Source organism: Balaenoptera ricei, chromosome 7, assembly GCF_028023285.1.
Source record: "Balaenoptera ricei isolate mBalRic1 chromosome 7, mBalRic1.hap2, whole genome shotgun sequence".
NCBI classification, from domain to species: domain Eukaryota; kingdom Metazoa; phylum Chordata; class Mammalia; order Artiodactyla; family Balaenopteridae; genus Balaenoptera; species Balaenoptera ricei.
In genome coordinates, this window is record NC_082645.1 from 88682418 (window position 1) to 88695222 (window position 12805).

The window sequence follows — 12805 nt, forward strand, 5'->3', positions numbered from 1 at the left end:
CAGGAGTGAGGTGATACCTCATTGTAGTTTTGATTTGCATTTCTCTAATAATTAGTGATGTTGAGCATCTTTTCATGTGCTTCGTGGCCATCTGTATGTCTTCTTTGGAGAAATGTCTATTTAGGTCTTCTGCCCATTTTTGGATTGGGGTGTTTGTTTCTTTGATATTGAGCTGAATGAGCTGTTTATATATTTTGGCGATTAATCCTTTGTCCGTTGATTCATTTGCAAATATTTTCTCCCATTCTGAGGGTTGTCTTTTCGTCTTGTTTATGGTTTCCTTTGCTGTGCAAAAGCTTTGAAGTTTCATTAGGTCCCATTTGTTTATTTTTGTTTTTATTTCCATTACTCTAGGAGGTGGATCAAAAAAGATCTTGCTGTGATTTATGTCAAAGAGTGTTCTTCCTATGTTTTCCTCTAAGAGTTTTATAGTGTCCAGTCTTATATTTAGGTCTCTAATCCATTTTGAGTTTATTTTTGTGTATGGTGTTAGGGAGTATTCTAATTTCATTCTTTTACATGTAGCTGTCCAGTTTTCCCAGCACCACTTATTGAAGAGACTGTCTTTTCTCCATTGTATATCTTTGCCTCCTTTGTCATAGATTAGTTGACCATAGGTGCGTGGGTTAATCTCTGGGCTTTCTATCTTGTTCCATTGATCTATGTTTCTGTTTTTGTGCCAGTACCATATTGTCTTGATTACTGTAGCTTTGTAGTATAGTCTGAAGTCAGGGAGTCTGATTCCTCCAGCTCCATTTTTTTGCCTCAAGACTGCTTTGCCTATTCGGGGTCTTTTGTGTCTCCATACAAATTTTAAGATGATTTGTTCTAGCTCCGTAAAAAATGCCATTGGTAATTTGATAGGGATTGCATTGAATCTGTAGATTGCTTTGGGTAGTATACTCATTTTCACAATGTTGATTCTTCCAATCCAAGAACATGGTATATCTCTCCATCTGTTGGTATCATCTTTAATTTCTTTCATCAGTGTCTTATAGTTTTCTGCATACAGGTCTTTTGTCTCCCTAGGTAGGTTTATTCCTAGGTATTTTATTCTTTTTGTTGCAATGGTAAATGGGAGTGTTTCCATAATTTCTCTTTCAGATTTTTCATCATTAGTGTATAGGAATGCAAGAGATTTCTGTGCATTAATTTTGTATCCTGCAACTTTACCATATTCATTAATTAGCTCTAGCAGTTTTCTGGTGGCAGTTTTAGGATTCTCTATGTATAGTATCATGTCATCCGCAAACAGTGACAGTTTTACTTCTTCTTTTCCAATTTGTATTCCTTTTATTTCTTTTTCTTCTCTGATTGCCGTGGCTAGGACTTCCAAAACTATGTTGAATAATAGTGGTGAGAGTGGACATCCTTGTCTCGTTCCTGATCTTAGAGGAAATGCTTTCAGTTTTTCACCATTGAGAATGATGTTTGCTGTGGGTTTGTCATATATGGCCTTTATTATGTTGAGGTAGGTTCCCTCTATGCCCACTTTCTGGAGAGTTTTTATCAGAAATGGGTGTTGAATTTTGTCAAAAGCTTTTTCTGCATCTATTGAGATGATCATATGGTTTTTATTCTTCAATTTGTTAATATGGTGTATCACATTGATTGATTTGCGTATATTGAAGAATCCTTGCATCCCTGGGATAAATCTCACTTGATCGTGGTGTATGATCCTTTTAATGTGTTGTTGGATTCTGTTTGCTAGTATTTTGTTGAGGATTTTTGCATCTATATTCATCAGTGATATTGGTCTGTAATTTTCTTTTTTTGTAGTGTCTTTGTCTGGTTTTGGTATCAGGGTGATGGTGGCCTCATAGAATGAGTTTGGGAGTGTTCCTTCCTCTGCAATTTTTTGGAAGAGTTTGAGAAGGATGGGTGTTAGCTCTTCTCTAAATGTTTGATAGAATTCACCTGTGAAGCCATCTGGTCCTGGACTTTTGTTTGTTGGAAGATTTTTAATCACAGTTTCAATTTCATTACTTGTGATTGGTCTGTTCATATTTTCTATTTCTTCCTGGTTCAGTCTTGGAAGGTTATACCTTTCTAAGAATTTGTCCATTTCTTCCAGGTTGTCCATTTTATTGGCATAAAGTTGCTTGTAGTAGTCTCTTAGGATGCTTTGTATTTCTGCAGTGTCTGTTGTAACTTCTCCTTTTTCATTTCTGATTTTATTGATTTGAGTCCTCTCCCTCTTTTTCTTGATGAGTCTGGCTAATGGCTTATCAATTTTGTTTATCTTCTCAAAGAACCAACTTTTAGTTTTATTGATCTTTGCTATTGTTTTCTTTGTTTCTATTTCATTTATTTCTGCTCTGATCTTTATGATTTCTTTCCTTCTGCTAACTTTGGGTTTTGTTTGTTCTTCTTTCTCTAGTTTCTTTAAGTGTAAGGTTAGATTGTTTACTTGAGCTTTTTCTTGTTTCTTTAGGTAGGCTTGTATAGCTATAAACTTCCCTCTTAGAACTGCTTTTGCTGCATCCCATAGGTTTTGGGTCGTCGTGTTTTCATTGTCATTTGTCTCTAGGTATTTTTTGATTTCCTCTTTGATTTCTTCAGTGATCTCTTGGTTATTTAGTAACGTATTGTTTAGCCTCCATGTGTTTGTCCTTTTTACGTTTTTTTCCCTGTAATTCATTTCTAATCTCATAGCGTTGTGGTCAGAAAAGATGCTTGATATGATTTCAATTTTCTTAAATTTACTGAGGCTTGATTTGTGACCCAAGATGTGATCTATCTTGGAGAATGTTCCGTGCGCACTTGAGAAGAACGTGTAATCTGCTGTTTTTGGATGGAATGTCCGATATATATCAATTAAATCTATCTGGTCTATTGTGTCATTTAAAGCTTCTGTTTCCTTATTTATTTTCATTTTGGATGATCTGTCCATTGGTGTAAGTGAGGTGTTAAAGTCCCCCACTATTATTGTGTTACTGTCGATTTCCTCTTTTATAGCTGTTAGCAGTTGCCTTATGTATTGAGGTGCTCCTATGTTGGGTGCATATATATTTATAATTGTTATATCTTCTTCTTGGATTGATCCCTGGATCATTATGTAGTGTCCTTCCTTGTCTCTTGTAACATTCTTTAATTTAAAGTCTATTTTATCTGATATGAGTATAGCTACTCCAGCTTTCTTTTGATTTCCATTTGCATGGAATATCTTTTTCCATCCCATCACTTTCAGTCTGTATGTGTCCCTAGGTCTAAAGTGGGTCTCTTGTAGACAGCATATATATGGGTCTTGTTTTTGTATCCATTCAGCCAGTCTATGTCTTTTGGTTGGGGCATTTAATCCATTCACGTTTAAGGTAATTATCGATATGTATGTTCCTATGACCATTTTCTTAATTGTTTTGGGTTTGTTTTTGTAGGTCCTTTTCTTCTCTTGTGTTTCCCACTTAGAGAAGTTCCTTTAGCATTTGTTGTAGAGCTGGTTTGGTGGTGCTGAATTCTCTTAGCTTTTGCTTGTCTGTAAAGCTTTTGATTTCTCCATCAAATCTAAATGAGATCCTTGCCGGGTAGAGTAATCTTGGTTGTAGGTTCTTCCCTTTCATCACTTTAAGTATATCATGCCACTCCCTTCTGGCTTGCAGAGTTTCTGCTGAGAAATCAGCTGTTAACCTTATGGGAGTTCCCTTGTATGTTATTTGTCGTTTTTCCCTTGCTGCTTTCAATAATTTTTCTTTGTCTTTAATTTTTGCCACTTTGATTACTATGTGTCTCGGCGTGTTTCTCCTTGGGTTTATCCTGTATGGGACTCTCTGCGCTTCCTGGACTTGGGTGGCTATTTCCTTTCCCATGTTAGGGAAGTTTTCGACTATAATCTCTTCAAATATTTTCTCTGGTCCTTTCTCTCTCTCTTCTCCTTCTGGGACCCCTATAATGCGAATGTTGTTGCATTTAATGTTGTCCCAGAGGTCTCTTAGGCTGTCTTCATTTCTTTTCATTCTTTTTTCTTTAGTCTGTTCCGCAGCAGTGAATTCCATCATTCTGTCTTCCAGGTCACTTATCCGTTCTTCTGCCTCAGTTATTCTGCTATTGATTCCTTCTAGTGTAGTTTTCATTTCAGTTATTGTATTGGTCATCTCTGTTTGTTTGTTCTTTAATTCTTCTAGGTCTTTGTTAATCATTTCTTGCATCTTCTCAATCTTTGCCTCCATTCTTATTCCAAGGTCCTGGATCATCTTCACTATCATTATTCTGAATTCTTTTTCTGGAAGGTTGCCTATCTCCACTTCATTTAGTTGTTTTTCTGGGGTTTTTTCTTGTTCCTTCATCTGGTACATAGCCCTCTGCCTTTTCATCTTCTCTATCTTTCTGTAACTGTGGTTTTTGGTCCACAGGCTGCAGGATTATAGTTTTTCTTACTTCTGTTGTCTGCCCTCTGGTGGTTGAGGCTATCTAAGAGCGGGTCTACTCTTCGTTGCAGTGCACGGGCTTCTCATTGCGGTGGCTTCTCTTGTTGTGGAGCACGGGCTCTAGGCACTTGGGCTTCAGTAGTTGCAGCACACGGGCTCAGTAGTTGTGGCTCAAGGGCTCTAGAGCGCAGGCTCAGTAGTTGTGGCGCACAGGCTTAGTTGCTCTGCGGCATGTGGAATCTTCCAGGACCAGGGCTCGAACCCGTGTTCCCTGCATTGGCAGGCGTATTCTTAACCACTGCACCACCAGGAAGCCCAGTTATCTATTTTATATATAGTAGTGTGTATATGTCAATCCCAATCTCCCAATTAATCCCTACCCCCTGCCCTTATCCCCTGGTAACCATAAGTTTATTTCCTACATCCATGACTCTACTTCTGTTTTGTAAATAAGTTCATTTGTACCTTTTTTTTTTAGATTCCACATATAAGTGATATCATATGATATTTGTCTTCCTGTGTCTGACTTACTTCATTCAGTATGACAGTCTCTACGTCCATCCATGTTGCTGCAAATGGCATTATTTTGTTCTTTTTTATGGCTGAGTAAAACTTAAGTTCTGTTTGCTTTTTGTATTTTAGTCCTTTATTGTCACTCTTTGAAGACTGATATTAACAAGTGTTTATTGGTTACAAAAGGATCTGTTTATTTTAGTTTTTTAAAAAAATTGTTTGCAAGAAATGTATAAGACTGCAGTGGAAGCCCAGAAAGGAGCCTTGGCATGCTTATGAACTAAGGTAGCATGAACTTTGGTTACAGCCGGCTGATGTTGTGAATGCTGGAGGGCTAAGTCCTTGCTTCAGTACAAAGCATTTCCTCTTACTGTTTGGTTTGGACTTGAATTTAGTGTAAAAAAGTTGCTAGTGCCTGCTTTAGGGTGATGAATTAAAGACCAATTATACCTTCTACTCCATTTCTTAAAGCTTTTACTTTCTATTTACTTTCTATGAGGAAGCTTCTTTAAAGAGTCATGTCTAACTTCTCACTTCCTATTCATGCTTCAGACTATATGGTGTGACTTCTGCCTGTTGACTTTACTGACATGGCTCTTGAAAGGGAGTACAGTGTCCTGTACATGCTAGGTGTTTTATGTATTTTTTTTCTATTTGATCCTCATAGCAATCCAGAGGCAGCCTTTTCCCCAAATTTCTCTTTGCAACACCCTGAAATGTTCTTGTTTCCTAAGATTCCATTCAGTACCCACTTCTCTTATGCTCATCAATTGTTTATGCATCAATGGCTTTAACCTGTTTATACACAGATCACTTCTAAATTTCTGCTTCTGGCACAGAACTCTAGATACATTCTTATGCACACACTAGAGTGTAAAACTGTCTATTAAGTCTCAATTTAATATCCTACAGCTGTATCAAACTCAGTGAGTTCGAAACTGAATTATATCCTGGTTGCCTAAGCCTGAAACTTGGGGAAGTCATCATAATGCTAGATGATATTTACTGTGTCTGGGCTCTGTACATAAACATTCTCACTTAGTCCTCATAACAACCCTATTTATTTTACAGGTGCACTAAGAGAGGTTTAGAATAGTTAAGGAACTTAACCAGTTGGCAGTACAACGGATGGAGTTGGATTTGAACAGAATATGTATAGTTGCAAACTCTGAACTCTATCCATTCTGCTGCACTTTTGGTCCCCCTCCCTTCAACATGAACACAGCACACATAGACACCCCTGAGAGGACCCAGTACTGCCGACCTCTTGAGTAGCTCTGAAATATTTCATGTTTGTTGATTCTGGTTGCCTTGCTTACTTGGATTATTGCAATAGTCACTTGATAGGTCTTCCTGACTCAGTTTCTTTTACATCCATACTGCTGTCAAAAAATTTCTTCTAAAATGCAAATCTGATTATATCATTTCCCTTATTGCCTTCAGGATAAAATACTTGATAGAGCATTCAAGACCTTCTCTGGTCAATTCATGGTCATGTTGCTTGGTCCTTTTGTTTCAGCCATTATAATGTACATTTAGGTCCTAAAGCTGTATTTCACCATTCTTTTTTGTTCTTTTGGCATGTCATTTCCTTGTTCCATTACTATCAAATTCCCATTTTTAAGAGTTGGATCAAATGCCACCTTTTTCACAAAACCTCTGCTCTTCTAGATGTTTCCTCTCCCCTTGGGTATCCTAATTTGTGATCACTAGTACCATGGTCAGATCTCTTATAGGTAAGACCTCTTGTAGGTAGGCAGCCTCTGAGGTGGCTCCCAGTTGGTCCTACTTCTTCGTTTTCCTGCCCTTGTATAATATCCTCACCTTGAGTGTGAGCTGGACCTAGTAACTCAATTCTAACGAAAGAATACAGCAAAAGTGATGGGATGTCACTTCTGAGATTAGGTTACCAAAAGATTTTCATTTGCACCTTGCTCTTCCTCACTCACGTGATCTGTTTGTTGGGGTAGCAACTTGCTATATTTTAGTAGTCCTATAGGGAGGCTCAAGTGGCAAGAAACTTGATGTCTCTTGCTAACAGTATCCAGCAAGGACCTGAGCTCTGCTCTTAGCTGTATGAACGAGCTTGGAAGCAGATCCTCCTCTACTTGAGCCTTGGTAACTGCAGCCCCAAGCTGATGCCTTGATTGCATCCTTGTGAGAGACCCTGAGTCAGAGACACCCAGTTAAAATCACAGCTGGATTTCTGACCCACAGAACCTGTGAGATAATGTTTGTTGTGTTAACAAATTACTTTAAAACTTAATGGCTTATCTGGCAGATTTTGGTACCTCCAAGTGGGTGCTGCCATAACAAATATGTAAAAATGTGGGAGTGACTTTGGAACCAGGCAGTGGGTGGAGGTTGGACAATTTTGTCGATGATGATGGAGAAATTGCCTTGAACAGACTATAAATTTGGACTTTGAGGAAGCTATAGGTGAGGGCTCAAAAGGAAATGAGAAAGGTATTGTTGAAACTGGAGGAAGGCGGATCTTTGTTATGTTGAGACAGAAACTTAGCAACACTCTTGACATTAGTAGTGTGGAAAGTAGGAACTGTGCCTAATGAACTGGGTGATCTCGCTAAGGAGATTTCTAAGCAAAGTGTTGAAGGTGCCAACAGGTTTCTTTGTGCTGCTTACAGCAAAATGTGTGAGGTGCCCTGTGACCTCTTAACACTGTGGACCTACCACTCTTCTCGTATTTTTTTTTTTTTAATTGAAGTAATATTTGATTTACAATGTGTTCGTTTCTGGTGTACAGCAAAGTGATTCAGTTACACATATATCTATATGTGTATATATATTTTCATATTCTTTTCCATAATGGTTTATTACAGGATATTGAATATAGTTTCCTGTGCTGTACAACAGGACTTTGTTGCTTATCTATTTTATATATAGTAGTTTGTATCTAATCCCAAACTCCTAATTTATCCCTCCCCCACCTCCTCTCCCCTTTGGTAACTGTAAGTTTGTTTTCTGTGTCTATGGGTCTGTTTCTGTTTTGTGAATAAGTTCATTTGTGTGATATTTTAGATTTCACATATAAGTGATACCATATGGTATTTGTCTTTCTCTTTCTGACTTCACTTAGTATGATAATCTCTAGGTCCATCCATGTTGCTGCAAATGACATTATTTCATTCTTTTTTATGGCTGAGTAGTGGTAGTATTGTGTATATATACCACATCTTCTTTACCCATTCATCTTTCAATGGACGTTTAGGTTGCTTCCATGTCTTAGCTATTTTAAGTAGTGCTGCTATGAACATTGGGGTGCATGTATCTTTCAAATCATAGTTTTCTCTGGATATGTGCTTGGGAGTGGGATTGCTGGATCATATAGTAACTCTATTTTAGTTTTTTAATGAATCTCCGTACTGTTTTCCATAGTGACTGCACCAATTTTCGTTCTCACCAACAGTGTAGGAGCGTTCCCTTTTCTCCACACCCTCTCCAGTGTTTGTTATTTGTAGACTTTTTAATGATGGTCATTCTGACCAGTGTGAGGTGATACCTCATTGTACTTTGATTTGCATTTCTCTAATAATTAGCGTTGTTGAGCATCTTTTCATGTACCTTTTGGCCATCTGTATGTCTTCTTAGAAGAAATATCTATTTAGGTCTTCTGTCCATTTTGTGATTAAGGTTTTTTTTTTTTTTTTATTTTGGTTGTTGAGTTTGTATGAGCTGTTTGTATATTTTGGAAATTAAGCCCTTGTCAGTCACATTGTTTGCAAATATTTTCTCCCAGTCCATAGGTTATCTTTTTGTTTTGCTTATGGTTTCCTTTGCTGTGCAAAAGCTTATACGTTTGATTAGGTCCTATCGTCTAGTATTTATCTACTATGTTGTATGTACTTATCTTTATTTCTCACTAGGTTGTGAGTTCTGTGAGATACCTTTCAGTGTGATAGTTTAGCTCTTGCTCACAGTCTAGTTTTGGTTTTTTTTTTCGTATATGAGCTTTATTATGTTGAGGTAGGTTCCCTCTATGCCCACTTTCTGGAGAGTTTTTATCATAAATGGGTGTTGAATTTTGTTAAAAGCTTTTTCTGCGTCAATTGAGATGATCATATGGTTTTTAGTCTTCAATTTGTTAATATGGTTTATTACATTGATTGGTTTACATATATTGAAGAATCCTTGCATCCCTGGGATAAATCCCGCTTGATCATGGTGTATGATCCTTTTAATGTGTTGTTGGATTCTGTTTGCTAGTATTTTGTTGAGGATTTTTGCATCTATATTCATCAGTGATATTGGTCTGTAATTTTCTTTTTATGTGGTATCTTTGTCTGGTTTAGGTATCAGGGTGATGGTGGCTTCATAGAATGAGTTTGGGAGTGTTCCTTCCTCTGCAGTTTCTTGGAAGAGTTTGAGAAGGATGGGTATTAGCTCTTCTCTAAATGTTTGATAGAATGCACCTGTGAAGCCATCTGGTCCTGGACTTTTGTTTGTTGGAAGATTTTTAATCACAGTTTCAATTTCATTACTTGTGATTGGTCTGTTCATATTTTCTGTTTCTTCCTGGTTCAGTGTTGGAAGGTTATACCTTTCTAAGAATTTGTCCATTTCTTCCAGGTTGTCCATTTTATTATTGGCATAGAGTTGCTTGTAGTAGTCTCTTAGGATGCTTTGTATTTCTATGGTGTCCATTGTAACTTCTCCGTTTTCATTTCTAATTTTATTGATTTGAGTCCTCTCTCTCTTTTTCTTGATGAGTCTGGCTAATGATTTATCAATTTTGTTTATCTTCTCAAAGAACCAGCTTTTAGTTTTATTGATCTGTGCTGTTGTTTTCTTTGTTTCTATTTCATTTATTTCTGCTCTGATCTTTATGATTTCTTTCCTTCTGCTAACTTTGGATTTTGTTTGTTCTTCTTTCTCTAGTTCCTTTAGGTTTAAGGTTAGATTGTTTATTTGAGATTTTTCTTGTTTCTTGAGGTAGGCTTGTATAACTATAAACTTCCCTCTTAGAACTGCTTTTGCTGCATCCCATAGGTTTTGGATCGTCGTGTTTTCATTGTCATTTATCTCTAGGTATTTTTTGATTTCCTCTTTGATTTCTTCAGTGATCTCTTGGTTATTTAGTAACATATTGTTTAGCCTCCATGTGTTTGTGTTTTTTACGTTTTTTTGCCTGTAATTCATTTCTAATCTCATAGCATTATGGTCAGAAAAGATGCTTGATATGATTTCAATTTTCTTAAATTTACTGAGGCTTGATTTGTAACCCAAGATGTGATCTATCCTGGAGAATGTTCTGTGCGCACTTGAGAAGAAAGTGTAATCTGCTGTTTTTGGATGGAATGTCCTATAAATATCAGTTAAATCTCTCTGGTCTGTTGTGTCATTTAAAGCTTCTGTTTCCTCATTAATTTTCTGTCTGGATGATCTGTCCATTGGTGTAAGTGAGGTGTTAAAGTCCCCCACTATTATTGTGTTACTGTCGATTTCCTCTTTTATAGCTGTTAGAAGTTGTCTTATGTATTAGGTGCTCCTATGTTGGGTGCATATATATTTATATTTGTTATATCTTCTTCTTGGGTTGATCCCTTCATCATTATGTAGTGTCCTTCCTTGTCTCTTATAACATTCTTTATTTTAAAGTATTTTATCTGATATGAGTATTGCTATTCCAGCTTTCTTTTGATTTCCATTTGCGTGTAATATCTTTTTCCATCCCCTCGCTTTCAGTCTGTATGTGTCCCTAGGTCTGAAGTGGGTCTCTTGTAGACAGCATATAGATGGGTCTTGTTTTTGTATCCACACAGCAAGCCTGTGTCTTTTGGTTGGAGCATTTAATCCATTTGCGTTTAAGGTAATTATCGATATGTATGTTCCTATGACCATTTTCTTAATTGTTCTAGGTTTGTTTTTGTAGGTCCTTTTCTTCTCTTGTGTTTCCCACTTAGAGAAGTTCCTTTAGCATTTGTTGTAGAGCTGGTTTGGTGGTGCTGAATTCTCTTAGCTTTTGCTTGTCTGTAAAGCTTTTGATTTCTCCATCGAATCTGAATGAGATCCTTGCAGGGTAGAGTAATCTTGGTTGTAGGTTCTTCCCTTTCATCACTTTAAGTATGTCATGCCACTCCCTTCTGGCTTGTAGAGTTCCTGCTGAGAAATCAGCTGTTAACCTTATGGGAGTTCCCTTGTATGTTACTTGTCCTTTTTCCCTTGCTGCTTTCAATAATTTTTCTTTGTCTTTAATTTTTGCCAGTTTGATTACTGTATGTCTTGGCGTGTTTCTCCTTGGGTTTATCCTGTATGGGACTCTCTGCTTCCTGGACTTGGGTGGCTATTTCCTTTCCCATGTTAGGGAAGTTTTCAACTATATTCTCTTCAAATATTTTCTTGGGTGCTTTCTCTCTCTCTTCTCCTTCTGGGACCCCTATAATGTGAATGTTGTTGCATTTAATGTTGTCCCAGAGGGAGGTCTCTTAGGCTGTCTTCATTTCTTTTCATTCTTTTTTCTTTATTCTGTTCCACAGCAGTGAATTCCACCATTCTGTCTTCCAGGTCACTTATTCGTTCTTCTGCCTCAGTTATTCTGCTATTGATTCCTTCTAGTGTAGTTTTCATTTCAGTTATTGTATTGTTCATCTCTGTTTGTTTGTTCTTTAATTCCTCTAGGTCTTTGTTAAACGTATCTTGCATTTTCTCGACCTTATCCTCCATTCTTTTTCCAAGGTCCTGGATCATCTTCACTATCATTATTCTGAATTCTTTTTCTGGAAGGTTGCCTATCTCCCATTCATTTAGTTGTTTATCTGGGGTTTTATCTTGTTCCTTCATCTGGTACATAGCCCTCTGCCTTTTCATCTTGTCTGTCTTTCTGTGAATGTGGTTTCTGTTCCACAGGCTGTAGGATTGTAGTTCTTCTTGCTTCTGCTGTCTGCTCTCTGGTGGATGAAGCTATCTAAGAGGGTTGTGCAAGTTTCCTGATTGGAGGGACTGCCAGTCTAGTTTTAAAGAGATCTACACTCACGTCTTGGCTCTGGCTCTTACTGTGTAATGGTAGTAAGTTACTTAACTTTTCTAAACCTCAGTTTCCTCATCTACAGGATGGGATTAATAATAAACTCCTAAAGATTGTGCATTTTGACTTTTGTGTTCACTACTATATCACCAGTACCTAGAAGAGTCTGGGCTCATAACGGGTGCTTAATAAAGATTTATTGAATCAGTGAATTGAGTATCTCTATCTCAGAGCATTATTGTATAGTTTAAATGAGGTAATACATGGTAGCAATTAGCACAATGCCTGATATATATTAATTGCTCAACAATTGCTAGTTTTATTTAGGTTTTTCATTTTTTCTTTATTATTTTTCATTTTCATTTTTTCCTCATTATTTATGTAATTCTATATGCATCAAAAACTGTTCCATGCATGAAACAACTCGCTAAGCAAAAGATTTGTTTATAGTCCTGGAGGATACATCAGGAATCACTTGAGTTTAAAGTTTGATTACTTGGACATGAAATGACTTCTACTTCTTGCCATGAGGAGAAACAGTTTCTGAACTTAACCTCTTATGGTAAACAATTAGAAAATTGGACACAGGATATCAAATAGCTATTTTTAGATATTGGACAACAGGCAATGTGGGAATGTGATTCCTAAGAAAAAGGAAACAGGTAAGGTGAGTGCTATAATTGCCCTGGATTTCTGCTAAAAGACGCATTTCAGATCATGGTGCAGGCAGGGGGTATCTCAGGGCATGGTGTCTTGTTTAATTGGGGAGATAGAGACTGTAGTTCAGAGAGGTTGAAGTGGCTGAAAATTGCTGCACAGAGTTTCAGAGAAGAGGAAGCTCAGTAGAAAAAAGCTAGAAATCTGCACAGGGGTTTCCTTTAGCCTTTGCTAAAAAAGTGTGTAGAATGTGTGTATATAGAATGGAACTCTCTGAAGCTGGGCAGGG

The 12805-nt window shown here is 37.2% G+C and overlaps 1 protein-coding gene across 2 annotated transcripts in view; it reads left to right on the forward strand.

The window, feature by feature from the left end:
* Nucleotides 1-12805, forward strand: part of FAM117B (family with sequence similarity 117 member B) — an 89611-nt gene that overhangs the window by 22131 nt on the left and 54675 nt on the right. The gene's annotated exons all lie outside the window — the stretch shown is intronic.